At 44.4% G+C, this 21114-nt stretch overlaps 1 protein-coding gene across 1 annotated transcript in view; it reads left to right on the top strand.

Annotated features, from left to right (window-relative positions):
• The first annotated feature begins 6106 nt into the window (after window positions 1-6106).
• Klhl32 (kelch like family member 32) overlaps window positions 6107-21114 on the top strand; it is a 219245-nt gene continuing 204237 nt past the window's right edge. Inside the window, exon 1 of the mRNA XM_038347465.1 lies at window positions 6107-6299. The gene's annotated coding sequence lies outside the window, so the exon portion shown is untranslated. The remainder of the gene's footprint in view (window positions 6300-21114) is intronic.

The raw sequence follows: 21114 nt of genomic DNA, 5'->3' as shown, positions 1-21114 counted from the left end.
GACTCTGGTGTGGCGTGTGGAGAGCATATATGATGCCCACCTCCTCAGCAGTGGTGCCAGCCTTCTCTGATCATTCTGCTCTCCCTTTCCTGTGCTCTTTGGGTTTTCTCTAAATCTTGCCGACTTCCCAGGTTTCTTAGCTTGAGATGTCTGTCACCGATTTCCAACCTCCTTATAACCATCCATGAAATTCCCCTTTGCTCAATGTTGGAGAAGTAATTTCCCTTGCTTGCTCCTGAAGGACTGAAGCTTCATTTTCTCCCTTCAGCTCATCTCTTATAACACCACTAAATTGCAACAGAAGCAATCTCTCTTTATAGTGAGTGCAATGTCAATAGATTCTAATTGTAAAGGAATAAAAGGAAAGCAAGTCCGATTGTGGGACAGATGACTACACTCCAAAGAAGAGCTTTTAGGAAACATTCTCCTCTCCTCTCCTCTCCTCTCCTGCTTTCCTCTCCTGTCCCTCCTCCTCTCCTCCTCTCCTCTCCTCTCCTCTCCTCTCCTCTCTTCTCCTCTCCTCTCCTCTCCTTTCTTCCCCTTCCTTTCTTTCTTCTCTTCCCCCGCCTTCTTTTTCAGATGGTTTTACTTATCCAAGATGACCTCAAACTTCCGATTCCTTTGCCTCGATTTTGCAAGTGCTAAGATTATGGTGTGTCTCCATGCCTGGCTTTAGCTATTTCCTTAACAAGAATGAATACCGTTTTTAATGGCTTTTGGGAGACATGATATCTAGAATCTCTTTAAACCAAGTAAACTGAAAAATATGCTTGTATTGAATTTTGGTAGCTACGCAACACACATTGACTGTCCTGTAGAAATAAAAAGCTTTAAAAATACTATCAGGTAAGAACATGGAGAGTCACTTGGGAAAATTGCCTTCAGAGCCATACATTTAACTAGGCAATTATATACACTTTCTTATTTAACCTTCATCATATATGTGCCAGTAAACAGCATTTGTCAAGCCTCTTCATGTGACACGTTATACAAGGTGTAAAGGACAATGGAGCGTGGGAGGCAGTAGTTACCCAGGCAGGTTGTAAGGAATACTTCCATATTCACACAAGTGGTGAGCTTAGCCAGTGGGATGAAGATCCCTTTCCTGTGCGTGTGTGCTCTGCTCTTGCTTCTACTATTTAATTATATTTAATGATACTCTCTATTTATTCCAAACAGACAATCCAGTTACTACAGCTACTCGAAAGTGGTCAGCGTAGCTCCTATAGTGAGGAGCACTTCATGACTCTTAAGGGATTATTTTAATTTCCTCTAAAGCATCTTAAGAGGCACAGCATACAAGTGCTTATTAAAATGCTTGGGAACTGTGTGCACATTGCCCATAAATTATTACTTTAATAATTATATTTATTTATTTATTTGGGTTTGTTGAGACAGGGTTTCTCTGTGTACCCCTGACTGTTTATTTTAAATTAAGATATAACTATATCACCTCCCCCTTTCTCTTTCCTCCCTCCAATCTTTCCCATGTCACTACAGTTCTCAAATTGATAGCCTCTTCTTCTTTGGTTATTATTGTTTTTTCCTTTTTTATTTAATTTTTTTAAATTTTACATACTAACCCCAGTTCCACCTCCCTCCCCTTCTTCTGCCCCCCCCCCACTTCCCTTCATCCACTCCTCTGAGGAGTTAAGGCCTCCCTTGGGGAGTCAAGAACAATGTCTAGTATACCAAGTTGAGACCTGACCAAGTCTCTCCCCCTTGTATCAAAGCTGAGTAAGGTATCTCACCATAGGAAAAGGGTTCCAAAAAGCCAGTTCATGCATCCAGGATATGTCCTGGTCCCACTCACCATCACCCCCAAACAGATCAAGCCACATAACTGTCCCCCACATTCAGAGTGTCATCCAGTCCCATGAAAGATCCCCAGCTGTCAGTCCAGAGTCCATGAGCTCCACTAGCTTGGATCAGCTGTCTCTGTGCTTTTCCCAATCATAATCTTGACCCCCTTGCTCATCTGACCCCTCCTCCTTCTCTTCAACCAAGCTCCAGGAGCTCAGCCCAGTGCTTGGCTGTGGATCACTGCACCTGTTTCTTTCAGTTACTGGATGTAGGTTCTATGATGACAATTAGGGTAGACACTAATCTGATTATGCGGGAAGGCTAGTTTAGGCACCATTTCCATTATTGCTAGGAGTCTTAGCTGGGGTCATCCTTGTGGATTCCTGAGAATTTCCCTAGCACCTCATTTCTCCCTAACCCTATAATGGCTCCCTCTAGCGAGATATCTTTTTCATTGTCCTCCTCTCAGTCCCTCCCCCAGCGTGGCCATCTCAAACTCTCATGTTCCCACTTGCCATCTCCTCCCTTCTACTCCCCTTCCCAGTTGACCCAGAAGATCTTAACTGTTTCCCTTTCTTGGGGCCCTCCATAGTTATTATTGTCAGACATCTAATATATATGTACAAATACATAAATAGAACCTGCTGAGGCTGTTTTTGGTTTTTTGTAGGTATATGGTTTTAGGGATGGCTGCTTTGCATTAGGTAATTAATTAGGGGGCTCATCACTGGAAGAGTTTTAATTGTCCTCTCAGGAGTCCTCAGTGGTCTGTAGGTCTTTGTCTAGGTTTGTAGGAGTATGACTCTTGGGCTGACAATACCCCCCAGAAGAACCATATGCTAAGAGAAGCTCCCAGTACCAGACTGGGGAACCTCCTTTCATGTGATTGATCAGGGTAGATCAGGTGACTTCCAGAACGATATAGGCTATTGCTGTTTTCGCTGATTTCCTCTTAGAGGTTGCTGAAAACACTGCACAAGGCTCTTGGGTGATTTGAGCTGGATCTAATCTAAAAGCCATCTTTCTGTGGTCTTGTTTTGATGGTATCAGAAAGCACTATGCTAGCTTCTATGGGAGGGAAACAATAGTCTTGCCCAGCTGTGACACCTATGATCCGCAACAGTGACCATCATGGCAAGATATGCCTAACAATACAATAAGTGGCACTCACGTGCTGCTGATAACCAACAGCTGTCTACTTGGATTAAGGGGCAGTCAGTGGGAGGAGTATCAGGCCTGGACCAGAAACCTGGCTGTTGGGAGCATAACACTAAGGTTCTTGAGCCCACAGATCTCCAGGGAAACCAGGAACGTTAAGCACACAGGATTGTCAGTCCAAAGGGAAAGATGAAAAATCTGGTCTTCCTTCCAGAAAGCTGAGAATTGGAAATGATTGACAGCCTGGTGATCTGGGGATTATCTGTTAGGCCAGATCATACCAAGCTCTTACAACCAAGACTAGTTCTAAATAACCTTAATAGCCAGAGACTCCTCTAAGCTCCCACAACCAGGACCAGAGGTGGCTAACAGCCCAAATGACCTCTATGATATCTGTGTGACCAAGACCAGGACACACCCTCAGTTCCTTAAGCTAGTACAGGTGGCCTATCTCTAGAACCCATCTTCATGGAAGGAATGACATGTGGTAGTTTCAATGTAATAGGCCCCTATAACCTCATAGGAAGTAGGCACTATTAAGAGGGGTGGCTTTGTGGGAGTGGGTGTGGCCCTATTGGAAGAAGTATGTCACTGTGGGGGTGGGCTGTGTGATTCCTATGCTTAGAGTACCACCCAATGGAAACACTCAACTTCCTGTTTCCTGCAAGCCAAGATGTAGCCAGCACATTGTCTTCCTGCATATGATGTCTGCCTGCACAAGCTGTCATGCTCCCTGCCGCATTCCCCGCCATGCTGATAATGGACTGAACCTCTGGAGTTGTAATCGAGCCACCCCAGTTAAATGGTTTCCTTATAAGAGTAGCCATGGTCATGGAGTCTCTTCACAGCAATGGAAACCCAATCTTAGACACGGGAGTTGAGTTTCAATGTAATTATGCTTCTTTGTACACTGGGGATTGTATTACAGCAGGAAACTTGTTTTTAAGGACATTGGGAATAAACTGCCTGTTATTAGACTCCCCGGAGCCTGATCCAAGTTGAAGTCATTCTGTACTGGGTTTTCATTCTTATGTCTTTGCGTCGTTCCTTCCCTATATGACCCCTGCAGGGAGCCACTCACCTAGCTAAGTTCCTGGGGCTAGGTCATAGGTCTTAGAAGATAATCTACTGCCACCACTTTGCCAGGCCAGCATAATTTCTTAACTATATTGAAAATTTTTATTCTTATACCTGCAAATAAGTGTGGCTCTACCCCATAAACAAAGAATCCTCTCTTTACAGTCAACGGAGTCCATCACAGGACAACACAATGGGGCACAAAGGAGAGATCAGTGGACCAAGGGACCTCCATCCCAGTGGGTACAAATGCAGCGTGGCTCCTGCATCTGTAGCTTAGGTGTCCTGGCAGAAGCCGAGGAAACACTGTAAGAGCCAGAATACCAGGAAGTCTGCCTTTTCCAGAAATGGTTTCACAAACAAGATTGACTGTTATCAGTAAACACACTAAGGCTGAAGGGAGAGTGCTTTATCTATTCACACTATTGTCAATATATTGGGGTTCTCTCATTTGATCCTCCAGCATAAAATGAAAAAAAATCAGTTGCTTATGAAATATTCTAGAGGCTGGCACTGCCCCCTTGCAGGCAGCTGTTACTCTTTTCTCTGCATCTCTCCCGCTGTCCAGGAGTGCTGTGTCAGCATTCCGAAGCCCTAATACTAAATTCACCTTGAGAAAAGCATCCCGACAGACAGGTCTCTGGATGCCAAACACATCTTAAAGATTGTGTGGGTGTAAACATGGAAAATGATTGCTGAACCATTGTGAATAATGAGAATGGTAAGAACACCCCTAAACTGACCAAGGCCTCTGCTTCGCTCCAATGTGTGGAAGAGCATAAACCTTACCCGTAGTCTTGTGGAATTCCTGGATCTATTTTAAATCTTGTAGTAGTTTAAATCACTCACATCTACTAAATCTCTATTCCAATTTCAAGTCTACCACAAGTCTACCACTCTTGTGGTTTGACTTCACTTTGGACCAAGGTTTACAATCCAGAGGTGCAGCATTACCTATTTGATGGAGGAAAGTCATCTGTCTATGTGTTACTTTCATTGGTTAATAAAGAAACTGCCTTGGCCCCTTTAATAGGACAGAAAATTAGGTAGGTGGAGTAGACAGAACAGAATTGTGGGAGAAAGAAAACTGAGTCGGGCAGACGCTTCAGGCAGTCCCCATAGGAAGTCGCCATAGCTCTCCTCTCCAAGATGGACACAGGCTAAGATCTCTCCTGGTAAGACACCCCTCGTGGTGCTACACAGATTACTCAATATGGGTTAAAGCAAGATGTGAGAATTAAATAATAAGAGGCTGAAACTAATGGGCTAGGTAGTGTTTAAATGAATACAGTTTCCGTGTAATTATTTCGGGTGTAAAGCTAGCCGGATGGCGGGATGCAGCCCCGCCACTCCATCAACACCTATTAAAATTAACCATTTTCCTAAAAAGGGAGTTTCTCAGCGTGCTCACAGGAGAGACACAATGACCAGCAAGTATGCCAAGCCCAGTCATTCAACAGTGGTGTCAACAGTTATAAGGTTGACTAGTGGTATTCAAATACTGTCCCTCTTCCCTCACGTTCAGGACATGTCTGTGCCCGCTATGGTTTCTTAAAAAGTTGCTAAACACTTGTTCTCAAAAGTGTGCTACCATGACTTCTCAGAAGGCCACTTCTGGACTAGTGCATCTGAAAAAGTCCAGCAGGTCAGGGATAAGGGAGTGCCCTCTGCTCAGCGGAATGTGGCACCTGCAGCCGCTGTCTCTTCCAGCCCTGGGAGAGCTGGGACCCGGACCTAGGGACGCTCAGCAGTCGGGCGTGTAGCGGCAGAGGCCTTCTGGGGCTCCAGGCTGTGCGTGTGACCCGTGGCAGGCGGCTCAGGTGCGGGAGCGCGGAGAGGGGGACTTCCGGGGAGCGCGCGTGTCGCGGGCGGCCGCGGCGGGGCGGGAGCGCGCAGCGGCAGGAGGGCGGAGCGGCTGCGAGGGGAGGCTGGCGGCCGGCGGCGGGGAGGGTAGAGCGGGTCCGGCTGCACGCGCCACCTGCGGGGCTGGCTGGCTTCCTCTTTCTGCGGGGGGGGGGGAACACAGTTTCCCCGCGGGAGTTCGGGAGCGAGCGCGCGGGCTGGCGCGCACACAGGCTGGCATCCACACACGCCAGAGCGCGCTATCATCACTGCTGCAGCCCCGGCCGGGCAGACGGAGCTGCTGCAGTTTCCCTGAGCCCAGAGTCGAGGGGAAAGCAGAACCATTGTGCCTCCGAGAGAGACAGGTGTCAGCCGACCCCCTTGGGTATCAAGCCCAGCAGACTGCTCCCCCTCATCGGGTAAGCCAGTCTCCCTCCTTGTAACGGGTTCGGGATTAGTGCCTGCAGACCCAAGGGAGAGGGTGGGAAGCTGCGGTTGCGCCAGACCCGGCAAGATCTGGAGTTGCGATTTCAGGGGAGGTTTGTAGCCTCTGCTGGCGTCGTCTAGCCGGAGCAGTTACTACTCAGGTTACTTATTCTACCAACCTAGAGTTGGAACCCCTCCCCCAAGCCAGTATGCACTATGCTTCCTGGTTACCAAGGAGACTTGCTTAAACATTAGCCTTGGGGCATGTATTAGAAGAAATGGTTTCTTAAATTCTATTTATTTTGTTTGTTTTAAAAAGTAATAATATATACATTGAGGACATTGGGGCAATTGGGTAGTCGTCAATTTGTATTCAGACAATGGTTTCATTCAACTTAAAATAAAAGTGACAATGTACTACACGATATGCGTTTTAAAAGGACCCATCAGATGAGTTTTCCAACGGATTGTGTCTTGCGTTATAATTCACTCCCATTTTGGTAATCTTCAAAGAAAGCAGACTCCAATTTAAACCCGTGTTTCCCTCCATTTCCAGTTCGGTTGTGCATCTCACTCGTATTAAATTAACAGTAAGAGCAGATGATTTTATTGTGGCTCTTCTGTTGTCGATTGGCCAGAACAGGCACAACACTTGCGAATTTTTAAGGTAACGCTATAGAAGGCATTCACGACGTACAGCTTTTCTAACCTCTCTGTGTCCTCTGCATGGTTATTTAAGTGCAGTTTCCCATCACGTCTGCCCATTTGGGGGGTGATGAAAAGCCATCCTCCAACTTAACTGATGCATTAGGAGTTGGAGCTCTATCTATATGTCGATTTTTTTTTTTTTTTGCCCTGGCATACTGTCCCAGAAGCTCAGATTTCAGAGTTCATGTAAAAATCTTGTTTTCTTCTGAAGTACCAAAGTGCCCTTTGCAAAAATGAGGCACACAAAAGACACCAGAAACCTGATCTCCTCGGAGCCCCTAACACCTGGACTGTCTAGGCTTCATTTTTTTTCCCTCTTCCGCCTCAGATATTTTAATGGGTGAACTTGAATATCAGCAAGGCAGTAATTATACTTTGCACCAATTTTATTTTTTCATTACAGATAGAATGGCTTAGTAAATCTCCAGTGGCGTTCAATGATTCATTTTGCTTTCTTTTAATATCTGTTTTTTTCCCCCACCTATTGAATGTAAATGAGGTAGGGGAGACATACAACATTCTTTAATTGAGATAATGAACTCTGTCAAGTGACATAGTCACACGAGGAAGAGGAAGCCAAATAGTGACAGATAATTTGCAAAGGGGTTTATGAGAGTCAGCGAGCACAGGAGGTTAACGATGGTGCATGCGTGGCATAGTCTAGAAGGCACTTCTTTCTAGAACCCCACAGCCACTATAAAGTCAGGCCACTGCTCTCAGTGTATAGCTGGGGGATCCAGGATTCAAACCTCGTAGAAGGTCAGAGCCAGCGTGTACATAAGACCTTGTTTAGATCCAAACTTTTTCCATTTTTTGGGGGGGGGCGGGGGAGTCTGCCCGTTAGGATTAAGGAGAGGATAAGGCCAGGTGGGAATAATGTGCCAACTTTTCAAGGAAAGCAGAAGTCTTTGGAACTTTTTTTAATGTGGAGGTATCTTTAATTAAAAAAGGAATCTGCGAGGACTGCATTAAAAATGTATCTGGGCCATCCGTGTCCAGCTGGTTCACAGTCCTTAACTACTGAGGTCTTACCCAGTTCTGTGATGTGAATTAGTACATTTGTTATGAAAGTGACCAGGTGACAAGGCATTTCAAGGTCTTTGGTAAATGATCTGCATCCATTCTTTCTTGTTCGTTTGTTTGAGAGAGGGTTTCTCTACATAGCCCTGGGCATCCTGGAACTCATTATGTAGAGCAGGCTGGCTTTGAACTCACACACCCGCCTTAGTGCTGAAATGAAAGGTGTGTGCCTCCGCACTCAGCTCTCTGCATCTGTTCTTAAATCAATGGGTCCAGGTTTATTTCTGAGGTTTCCTGCATCTCTCTCCTGTAACGCCTCAGAGTCAACGAGGAGCATAAAGGGCTCTCATGGTGAAAATTTTGAATATGGTGGAACAAATGCATTTATAGTTTGAAATGTCTTAAATTCCTGGCCTGTTCTTTTCTTGATACAGGACTAAGAGGTATGAAAAAAGTCAGTTGAATGTGATTGGCCGTCTGTATCCACAGATGCCACAAGACAATTTCAGATTAGAATTATTTTAGGAAAAAAGATGTATGCTCTGAACCCGTGAGACTTCTTCCCTTGTCAGCATTCACTAGTCGATGTAGTATAGCGACTGCATGCATGGCACTGGCATCGAAGTAGGGGCTAGGGACATCTAGAGGTATTTAAAATATGCAAAGTATATGTATAGGCTGTGTGCAAATACTATAGCATAAGGGACAAACATGCACAGACTTTGAATTTGTGGAGGTCTCGAAAGCAATTGTCTGTACTTCTCCTTGCAGGACAGGGTAAAAAGAAACCTTGCTTAGGAAAAAGAACATTGTGATGTTTTCAAGACATACTTTCTATTAAGACATTAGGTGATTAGTTAAAACCCATCACAGAATACAGCAAGATGCCAAAGGATGCTCTAACAAAATCCTGAGTCCTCTGGAGATTTCATCTCTTCTCCTTGAGGACTGAAAACTCGCATTTATATTCCTCCCAGAGGCCTCGCTTTGAACCCCGTCTCTGTGCACAGGCTACTGAACCCCCATCATCTGTGCACAGGCCACTCTCCATCGGTCTTCTGCTGGACTTACAGTGGCTTGATGGGGTGGTGTCTTATTTCCGTTTTATAGATGAAGCATATGAAAGTAGAACGATGAAGAAAATCTAAATCATTAGCTTGTCTTTGCACGTCCCACTCCTTGCCTTCCCAGTGACCTAGTCAAGGCCATAGAAAGATGCATAGTTATGAAGTTGAGACAGATAATGTGTTAAATATACAACAGAACTGTACTATTACAGGCTGGGAATTTTTCTCAATAACAGAGGGTCTAGCATGCTCAGATCTCTAGGTTTCATCCACAGCTTCAGCCGACCCTCACACAGAATTCCACGAAGCCCAGACATGGAGAAACTTTTTGTTTAACAACAAATTCTGCTTACTTAAGTCCTTCTATAGGAGAGGGATGAGTTCTAGAGTTGATGACTGGGTTTGATTGCATAAATGCAGACCTTTGACCTGTTAAAAGGTGAGAGGCTCCGCCAGATAGTCAAGTTGGCAAGATGGATTAGAGGGCATTGCTAGGAAGCGCGGATAGCAATGAGCTCATTGTGGATGAAGGGTTGATAAAGCTAGATGGAGAAACACGTGACTGAGATCAGTATACCAAGAAGATGGAGCTGGGCTGGAAGACGAGTTGGTGAAAGAGATCAGGAGAAGCATTGCAGCCTTGGATTGGAGGACAATCTGGAGTGTGCAGTACCCGCTTCTGTGAAAGCTCGGAAGGCGAGGGACGAGCCAAACATTAACATTGCGCTGTTTGTAGACCTAGCATACTTAGTGCCCGTCAACTATTATGTTCAGTCTGTATTTTACACTGAGTGGCTGGAGCCTAGTTTCTCTTCATGATATTGCTTTCCTGCCCAAGTGTGTATTGGGGCAAAACTGTATTTGATGGGTTTTTTAAAAATTAAAATAAAAAAGGATATAAGGTTGGGTGAGTAGGGAAGGGGGGGGATCTGGAAGGAGTTGGTGGAAGCAGGGTGAATTTGATCAACCCATGATATGGAATTCTCAATGAACTAAGTAAAACTTGAGAAAAGCGTATACACAGATATTTTGTGTGAATTAAATAGAAGTGGACAAATAAGGAAATTGGTTTCTTTTCATAAATGGAATAAGATATTCTAGTAAATGAGATAATGAAGTCTAATGTTTTCTTCTAAGAGAACCACAGATTCGGGTACTTTTGCAGGTAAAAGTGATGTGTGTGTGTGTGTGTGTGTGTGTGTGTGTGTGTGTGTGTGTGTAGGTGTGGGTGCAAGAGTGTATGATGTATACATGGCTAGGTCAGAGGTCTACCTCTATTATTCCCCACCCGCTGTGTTTATTGAGACAGTGTTTGCCCCTGAACTTGTAGCTCCCCAGTTCAGAAAGGCTAGCTTCCTGGCAAGCCCCAGAGATCCTCCTATCTCCACCTTCCCAGTGGGATTATATGAGTGTGTTACTGTGACTTTTTTTTAATGAGTGTTCAGGATCTGGATTTAGGTCCTTATGCTTGTTGAAAGCAAGCACTGACTGGCCCTTTTCCCAGCTCCTTCAGATAAAGATTTTAACGTGCAGTGTATTTTGGATGAAGGCACATGTCTCTGTGGATCAAGTGAGGAGGAATGTGATCTATAGCTTCACCTCTTTGTTCCTGTTTCTGCTAGGATCAGAAGAGCCATTTGACAAGTTATGCTCAAATCTAGAAGGAAATCTGTTGTGACAGATAAGCACCTCTTTTGATCCTGGTTGGATCATCAAATGGAGACTAGGAAGACAAATGACAGTCTATGGAAGTTGTACTTGCACTGAAGCACCGTGTCGATGACTGGCTCTGGGAGCTGCCTGTCAGAACGGTGGCATACCCCAACAGGATGAGATCAAATAGAAAGTGTCATTTAAAGCCAGAGTCTTGCACAAGGGACAGAAATTCAATTTAAGTTGGAGGGACTTTAATTTCCATAAAGGACAGGATAAACCCTTGGGATCAGTTTCCCTTCATAGATGCATGTGTCCAGTAAAGGAAAATATTACCAACAAATATCACAAGGAGCCTCTTAGTAAACTGAGCTTTTTGGTGACACTGGAGATAGATTGAGCTGTCTTTCTCTCTCTCCCTTTATCTGCTCTGATTTCAACATTTCTTCATGTTTGCAGAGTTTATTTTCAGGATTTGCCCCAGAACATCTTACTTCCCCTTACTGTTCAAATTAACAGATGGAATTAGTTTCGTTCATCTTTTTTTCTGTCTTTGCTTTTTCTAACTGGGTCCTTTATTCCTAGATCTGCCTTGCAAAAGTCGTTACCTAAGATTGGCCAAGCAGGAGGACGTGCTAATCTTCTGGTTATTATTATTATTGTTGTTCCTGCCCTGTTTCATAGGCACATTGCAGTGCACCCATGCATTTAATTTGTCTTGATTTAGACATACGGCACCATAAATTTTGGTGAAGTCTTTAAAAGACTGTATAATAAAGTAACAGTTTTACAAACCTGACTTGGAAGCATGTTAGGTCCACATATGGAGGAAGAATCTGGGGATGTACATCTGTCTAAAATAGCTTTCTCCTTCATATGGTTATAATCCCCAGCCTGATAAGACTGTTTTTAAATGAAGAAAGCAAATCTTTGGCAGTTTTATGGATTCTCAATGTTCCCCTACATATTTATTTGAGGTATAATATATTCCGTTTTCCATCTCAGATGAGCCAGTCCCAGTAACTTAGAAGCAAGACCACTCCCCCTCATCCCCGCCCTGACAGAACGACCAATTTGGCATGCAGAATATTGATGGAATAAGTAGTCCCATCCTAACCGATTACTTCAGTGGGAACACATTTGATGCTAATGGCACAGACAATAAGAGCAGTGGGGGAGGCATTCTGCAATTTTTTATGACAAATTCTGATACCTCATTTAAAATCCTTACTTGGAAGCTGTATTATTTATTTAGCCTTACTGTTGAATGTGGAAGGTAGACCGACGCAGCCAGAACACAGTCTTAAAGCCTGGATCTGAATACTCTGATACTTTTTGGCTCTGAGATTCACAATCAAGCGCCATCCCTTCTGGGCCTCATTTTCACATGTATAATGGGATTTCTGTCACCTACGTTATAAATTACCCTAATCTGTTTTTTTATATATATAATGGAATATAGCAGTGTAGGTAATGTACAAAGGAATCACACTTTCTTGGACTAATGGTTCTAGAGATTAAGAAGTCCAACCTAATCCAAAATCCAGTGATGTCCTTCCTGAGAAATCCTGTCGTGGCAGAGGGAGGTCATCACATGGTGTGGCAGAGCAAGGACTCTAGTTTCAGGGTTTCTTCTGGTGTCGTGTGTGTGTGTGTGTGTGTGTGTGTGTGTGTGTGACTGCTAATGCATTAATTAGGCTCCTCATCTCATAACCTCATTTTATCCTAATTATCTCACAAAGCTGCCACCTCAAGGTGCAATAAGAACTAAATTCCCAACAACTGAATTCTACAGGACACTCCTATAAGCACATCACAGGGCCCTTCTCAGATTGTGAATGTGGGCGACAGTTGTGTGGCTTGGGAAGTCTGTGGGCTGCAGTCAGTGAGACCAGGATTTATCCTTAGGGCTTTTTGGAGCCCATTCTTTTCGGAGGGATAGATTACTAAACCTAAATATAGAGATAAGGGCCTTGGTCTTGCCTCCTAATGATAAGTCAGACTTTGTTGACTCCCCATGAGAAGCCTTATCCTCACTGAGGAGTGGATGGGGGTGGGATGGTGGGGGGAACAGAAGGAGGGGAGGGAGTGGGAACTGGGATAGGTATATAAAATGAGAAAAGATCATTCAAAAAAAAACAAATTGAAAAAGGATGTAGGAGTCAAGAAGACAGGAGTGCGTGTCTTCTGTGTCAGATACACAAACTACCAAAATTACAAAATAATATTAGAAAGGAAAAAACCTACTGTAAGGGTGGAGATAGTGGGTTTGTTTCTAGCGCCTCTCTAGCAGAGAGCTGTGATTATTGCTTTGGGAATTTAGGCTTAAAATTGAGGTATAGATCTGGTTTGGTTCCGGGAAAGGGGATTTGAAAATGCTGTTCTCAGCACAGGCAGTGATATCAACGTAATCAAATCACCCTCTAGCCTAGGATGCTCTTTACTCTCTCCTAGTGCAATGCCTTGAACTGACGTGCCTGATTGCATTCGTTTTAGATTTCAAAGTCTAAGCAATTTTGAGTTTCTCATCTATGAGAACATTAATTACCTACAATCTGGTTTTATTTGGGCTCGGCATATTGGTTTTGGCTTTAAGTCACAGCGGTTTCTCATTTCTTGAGGGTATTTACTGTCAGCTACAGATGGGGTTTCTTCATCGATGATACGCCATCTGAGAAACACAGAACACGGTCTGAGCTTTGTTACCTAGCATGTAAGTTGGCTTCCTCCTGAATTGGTGACTCTTGGTATTACGCTACAACTTTATGGAATGTGTTTCCTTCGTCTGACCTCATCGTTCTTCTTGAGGCTGTCGGTTTCTTGTTCTGCTTCGTGTTACCCTGTCGGTGCTGGTCATTCAGTGTGTGCTCCTTTGTTGCTGGGTTGTCAAGGTTTCCAGAGGGCACGGTCACAAGGCTTCCTCATCTGTGGTTGGTTGGGTGCCTGAACAGAGACCACAGCCTTCTGATGGTTGTGTTTTGGGGAGCAGAGGGAGGGTAGGGTGGGCACAGTTGTGTTATTTTACAGAGCAAGGTAAGCTGCATCTCTGTAGGGGGCTTGGAGCAAGCATCACTGTGTCCTCTTTATTGGAATAATGAAAAATCATGCTGTTTTCCCACTATTGCTAATAGGAATAAGCATATATAGATTTTTTTATGTTAAAAGTGCTCTGTTATTGCTTCTACCTGGTCATTGCTTTAGAGGATTTTGTATTTACCACTATTCTACAGAGAAGTCCAGTGTGACATTTGGGACCAGGCTAACCTTCATAATGACCCAAGGCTATATTAAAGCAAGGTCCCTGGATCCCTATATCCACTCTGCTAGAATCTGTATTGGTATAGAATCCTTTGTGTATTGAAAACGCTTCAAATGGTTTTACCAGGAGACCTAACTTGGGAGCCACTGCTGGGCAAAACTTGTGCACACTCAGCTTCTGCTGTTGTTGTTGTTGTTGTTGTTGTTGCTGTTGTTGTTTGTTTGTTTGAGAATTTTACACATGCTTATGATGTGTTTGAGGAAATAGACCCTTCATTTCTCCTCCCCAAATGCCCCCATCCCATGACCACTTTTCCTTCCCAGTTTCATATGCTTTGTTTTATTTTTTTAAAAGCCACCCAGTCTAATTTGTACTGCTTGTATGTGCTTGGGTATAGGACCATCTACTGCAGTATAGGTGGCTTCTGAGGGACTGCACCCCCAAAGTAATCTGACTTTCCCTCCCCCAGTAGCTATAATTACCAATAGCTCCTTAGGTAGGAGTGGGGCTTCATGATGACCTTAGTCATCAATCCTGAGATTTTGGATGACTGGAACAAGTGCATGGCTCATGTACACACTTGTGTCTTACTCCGACCTCACCAGGATCACCCCTGCTACCGAGATCTGGCCCTCTGTTTTCTGGTCATTCAGCCTTAATGACAACAAAACTAGCTCTCTGGATACTCAGGCAGCCGGTACTAACCAGGTGCCCATGAGCGCCGAAGTCACGATTTTTCGTTAACATCTTCACTGTGAAGCAGGTTATACTTCTCCACTCAGATTTCTGAACAACTTGACAGATAGATTGCTGCAGAGAGCATTCGTGTAAATATCATTATGTTATTTGGATGGTGATTAGATTGGTTTTTAAGATGTACATTTCTGGGTGGGATAAAATCAAATGGCTTTTACTCTGTTTCTATTTTGGTTTTATTGCATGGATGATGATTATATAGCATTATATAAGCCAGCTGGAGAATGTTATCTCTACAGCGGATGAAATGTTCTGAGTCACTGATTAACAGGTAGGCCGTGAAGCGTTGTGGGATAGTATAGAGACAACAGCATCTGGGGAGCAGAGCTACCAGGTTTCCAATTGGAATTTACATTTTGAATAACCACATTTGGAGGAGATACAGAAAAAGGAGTCTCTGCCATTAGACTAGCCATGAGAAGAAATGAATTTCAGATGTCCACAGAAATTATCAAGTGTGTGCTGGACGAGCACTTGACTCCTGGACCTGTCCAGAGGTCATGGTTGAGTGTGGTTATGTGAGGGGAGTATGGAATGAATGTCACATGTGTGTTTGTCCATTGGAACTGAATCACTATTGCATCTTTCGTGGGGATTTACATCATTTTGAGTGAAGAATAAACCAATTTAACTCGTTTCACAGGGAAGTTTTAATGCTTGCTATTTTTGTTTGTTTTAATTGAAGGAGAAATATTTTGGCGGGGGGGGGGGGGTCACCATTTTAGACCTGGAATTGTTTTGAACTTAAGTTACTTTTCCCTTCTAAAGTGTCAGGGGAAATGACACGTCTGGCGCTTAGGCTGGTCTCTTCCGTTTGTGGTAAGAACGACAGAGGAGAAATGAAGACACGGTGAGAGAGAACAGGAGACCCAGGGAGCGACTGCGATACATCACTATCTCCATCAGTGCTTTCAAGACTGCCTTCTCACTAGGGGATGGGCAGCCATCATTCTGCTCAAATCGTCCTTTTGGCCATCTGGACCACATTATAGGAAGTAATGTCCACGGGCACAGCTGCCGAGTCTAATGTGTGTTACTAACTTGCGCATTAATAAGAACGACCACACAGAGCCCAGCGGCCACAAATGTGCTGGATAAATGAGAGAGAATGGAGCACGTGCACACACTTAGAAGCACGAGGAAGGATTCGATTTGCATCCTGAAAAGACAGTAGGGGTAATTAAAACTAGCAGAAAAGAAGACCACGTTAGCCTTCCTGTCTTCAGAGGGTCTTTCTCCTGAGAAGCAGATCACAAAACAAATTAACCTTGAACCTGGTACTTTTCCTCACGCTGCTCACAGTGTTCCTCTATGGATCTCACTCATATCGTTCCCCCATTCAGAGAACCCTTCCCCTGCTTTGCCACTCTCTTTAAGAAAATTGCTGAGGGTTGAGAAGCTGCCATTTGATGTCACTGCATATTTAATCGTTTTTTGAACCAGCAGTGAGACCTTTCCAGGCATATTAAGCCTAATGTCATTATAAATATAAGGAGTTGTAAGAAAGGAAGAGACTTAGTAAGCCCGTGAAGAAACAATAAGGCTAAGAATCGAGGATTTAAATAGGTCTTTCACATTTTGACTGGCCATTCATTTCCCTAATGAATGTGTCAGAAGGAAACTTACTCTATAGGGTAAGTGGTCTTATTTTTTTCGTTTTTGTTTTTGAGACAGGATCTTACTATGTAGCTCTAGATGGCCTGGAACTCATTATGTAGATCATGCTGGCCTGGAACTCACAGAGATCTGCCTGCCTCTGTTTCCTGAGTCCTGGGGTTAAAGGCATGTCCCTCCATGCTCAGCTCATGAAGGTGGTATTTAAAAGAAAGGCACCCAAATTAACTGATCTATAACTTAGTGGCAAAGTTCCTTGTACTTGCTTTAGATTTCCTTTTATTCCAAATCTATTTACTTCATCTAGCTCTTCCCCATTTTTAGGGGGCTATGCCCCACACTTAGAATATTCCTTGGATTTTTTCTCTTATGATTTATTTAAGCAATTCTCTTGGCACTGGCCTTGGCGTGTACACAGAACCTGACCACTGATCATGGCTACCAGCACCATCCCTTGCCTCGTAAGCATCATCACTTGCTGAGATGGGAAGTCCTCTTTGCCTCCCATCATCTCTTCTCAATGGTAGCCATGAGATCTCTGATAGAAATGCTAACAGACTCTATCTTAAGAACTAGTGCCACTTAGATCATCTGTCCCTTGCTTACCTGCTGTCCCCATCATCTTCTTTAGAACCTGTGCATCATAGAGCAACGTTCCCTCCGCTTCAGGACCAGCTCCTCACCTGCCTACCCCTGGGCATGATGCCTCACCTTCAGGTCTTTGCTCCAATGTTACTTTCTATTTAAAACTGCAGCCTCCCCGTCTCCCCATCCCTTTACTGTCCTTCATCATTATCACGTTTAAAAAGCATCCTTATGATTTTATGTGTCCAAGCACCCCCATCTGCACATATCTCCGTTAAACAAGTCTCAGCAAATATGTCAAGTTGTGCAGCTGTTACCAGGATCCAGTTTGGAATCCACAGCGTCTTAAAGAGCCAGTCGGCTTTACCTATGTGTAGCTTTCACCCTTTCTAGCAGGGTGCCTCATTGGAATGGCTGGGAAGCAGTTCATGATGCTCAGGGGCTGGCTGGGATGGGAACAGAGGCAAGCTTTTCCCACCTCCCTCTACAACTTCCCATACTCAGGGAGTAACACTGTGACTCCTGTGAGCTAAGTCATCAAACCTGCCTTGTTGGCCCTGGGACCCTGTTCTCATGCCAGGACAAAAACTAGAAAAGTATTTTTGGCTGCTGCTGCTGCTTCTCCAATGTGCCACTTTTGGTATTTCTAGACTGCCACCTTTCCTGTTAGGCATGGTCTTCTCTCAAGAATGCTCATTTGATGCACGGTTGCTGGTTGGCTGTTCTCGGTGTCAGGCCCCGTACCAGGTGCTGGCTATTCAGTGGTGAGGAAAACAGGTCCTTGTCATTGCACGGCTGATGTGCGATGAAAGAGAAGGGCACTCATCAGATTAGCTCACACATGAGTGTAAAATGACAATGGCACCCAGTGCTGAGGAGAGGCTGGCGGTACTATGACAGGGGTAGAGTGGGTTGCGGGGGTTGACCTGTTCTTGCAGAGTGGAGCCCGGGCCTGAACGATGTGAAAAGTTCAGGAGGAGAAAGGGAGAGGGCGCCGAGTGAAGATTTCATTTCCGAACTGCAGTATAGTGTCACCGCAGAAGGTTCACCAGAGCAGTGGTGGCTTCTGTCTCTAGGACAACATGGAGTCCTACAGGAAAACACTGGGCTCTACAGCTCAGTGTCAGATCATAGAGACAGCTAGTTGCTTAGGCTAGAGAGGTGGGGATACGGGAGAGGAGGTGATTGTTTAAGGACTGCTTAAGAGGTTTGGTGATCAGTTGAACAGTGAGGAGAAAGGAGGGAAATCTGACGGTGCTCCATCGCCAGCAACCAAGCCTCCCTGTATGCCTGTGTGGGTGGCGGTGTATTTGTATAGGAGAGTACCGAAGCCCACAACTGTGTGTTTGAAGCACTACAAATTTTGAGCTACCGTCAAACAAGAGAGTGTGTGCTTATAGCGCATAGACCGTGAGTGAGCCTGTGAGAGAGTTTTTGATTGGGATTGAAATTGCCTAGGGACAAAAGGTGCAGTGGAATTGAATCTCAGAGAGCTGTAGAGACTTAGGTAGAGACGAATGAATGAAAGATCTGAGCAAATAAATACCCAGGGAAGGAGGCGGAAACAAAGAGGCTTGAATGCTGAGCCAAGACATTAAATCATGTCGAGGACAGTGGGTAGTGCCATAGGATGCCACCAGGAAGGACTTCATCAGCTGGAGGAGGCTTGTGTTCAGTGTCAGGCACCATAAGGTGTGCATGGCTGAGGAGGTCAGAGGCAACCTGAGGCTCAGCTCCCCTTCCTGTAACACCACCTAAGTCCCAGAAGCCTGTGGTTACCCTGCTTCAGCAATCTTCAGAAGGCAGACTTCTTGGCTAGTGGAGCTGAAATTGAGCTGAATTGCAGGAAACAGGGAGATAAGCTGTCCCTTGCCTGTTGGGTTTTGCGGTGAGACATGGTCTGTGAATAGCCTCCTCTTGCTCACTTGCTCTTGAGACTTTATGGATGTGCCTCACGAAGTTAAGTAAGAGGTGCTTCTCGTCTGGGGTAGACCTAATAAGTTGTACAGATCTCATTCCTGTACAAAATGCATGCCGTGTCAGGGTTTAGAAAGCGGTACCACGTGTTTGCTCATAGGTCCCAGGTTAGAGCTTTTTGCTCTGTGTGGGTCTGGGTATCATGATCTGAAAGATCTTCCTAAAACATTTTAGCTGCGCATTTTCCAGCTTTCCTGTCAGCAGTGAATCCATGACAATGGTAAGCCCTGCTGCATCTGCAGCCTGAGGTTGCCCAGCTGCCTTTGTTCTTGTCACCCTGTTCTAGTGTTTTCCTGGCCATGTGCCATTCTCACTGTCCTTCCCAGCTACGCCTGTTGCTGTGCATAAGCCCACCCCCCAACATACTTAATTCATACCTTCTCAGTCAGACTGAAGGACAGATTTTTGGTATTCATTTCCTCTATGAAACCATTTATGTTTGGCCTTCTTTCCCGTGTTTTTTCTTTCTTATTTTAGAATTCCTCATCGATTCTTACCACCCACCTCTGTAGAATGGCCTTTTGTTGGTCTCTGGCAATCCCTTGTGTGTGTCCTTAATTTTGAGGTGTATTGATGATAGTAGATATTGTGTGCTAAAGTGTTAGAACTGGAAAGGATGTTAGCATCAAAACCTCAGTCTTTAATTCAACCTCAGCCAATCAGTAGCAGTCATTCATAACTGTGGTCTGTCTTTCTGTATGTCTGCGTTTTGCCTAGAGGTCCTATTGGATATCCAAGAAGGGAGACAGGGAGAAAGCCTAGAGAGATTGATAAAGTCTTTCTATCCATGTGCCCATGTAGGAAATCTGTTGGACCTCTCTCTTGTTCACTTGCCTTAGTTAAAATTAAGGAATCTATCAACACTAGAGATTTTTTTATTTTTTATTTTTATTCATTTTACATTCCAACCACAGTTTTCCCTCTCACCTCTTCTCCAGTCCCCCATCCTCCACAGCTCACCCCCAGTCCACTCCTCCCAAAGGGTAAGTCCTCCCATGGGGAGTCAACAAAGCCTGGCAAATTAAGTTGAGGCAGGACAAAGCCCCTCCCCTTTGCATCAAGGCTGAGCAAGGTATCCCACCATAGGGAATGGGCTCCCAAAAGCTAGCTTATGCACCAGGGATAGATCCTGGTCCCACTGCCAGGGGCCTCTCAAATAGATCAAGTTATACTACTGTCTTCCACATGCAGAGGGCGTAGTTTGGTCCCATGTAGACTTCACAGATGTCGGTCTAAAATTTGTGAGTTCCCATGAACTTGGTTCAGCTGTTTCTGTAGATTACCCGTCATGATTTTAACCCCCCTTGCTCATTGAAACCCTCCCCCCTCTCTTTGCCTGGATTCTGGGAGCTGGGCCTGGTGCTTGGCTGTCAGCACTAGAGATTTAGAAAAGGGATTGTAAGCAAAAGTGGAAAACAAAGAAATGAGAGAAAAAATGTACCAGCAATCCATGTTTGCTATATGTGTGAATGTGCACACATCCATCCATACATACACATAAGATGCATACACATAACATACATATGTCAGCACTAGATTTAGAAAAGGAATTTTAGGCAAAAATGGAAAACAAAGAAATGAGTGAACAAATGTACCAGCAATACATGTTTGCTCTATGTGTGAATGTGCACACATCCATACATACATACACATAACTATACATATTTATATACCTGCACATAGGCATATGCTTACATTACCCTCCCACCTCTCCACACATCTATCTACTTGTTGCTTATTTTGGAGCAGATGATTGTGTGTTTGGGCCATTGTGTTATTTACTTAGAATGGACTTGGCTTCTGGTAAATGCATTGTCTGTATTCTAGAGTTGACCCTTAAAAGGTTGAGTCTTTTGGTGTCATTTACATAGGTAATATTCATTTTTTTTTTTGCTTCAAATGAGAAGCTTTTGCTATTCTGCCAAGGGATTCTCTTGAGCACACAGAGGCTGACATTTGTTTCCCTGTGCTTGTTGGCAGCCAGTATAATTTCACTTGATCTATAAACATAAGGAGGCCCACCACAGACTGATGGAGTTGCATCTTTTCTCTTCTCTCAGGAGTCATAGAAACCCAAGTCACAAACTGGCTCCTCCAGGAAGTGAGTTGTAGCACTGGGACCAAGAACACAGATCTCCCGAGGCATGGCTTCTCTTTGCTTGCTCCTCT

This window comes from Arvicola amphibius, chromosome 11, assembly GCF_903992535.2.
Source record: "Arvicola amphibius chromosome 11, mArvAmp1.2, whole genome shotgun sequence".
NCBI lineage: Eukaryota > Metazoa > Chordata > Mammalia > Rodentia > Cricetidae > Arvicola > Arvicola amphibius.
This window is presented reverse-complemented; position numbering and strand designations above follow the sequence as displayed.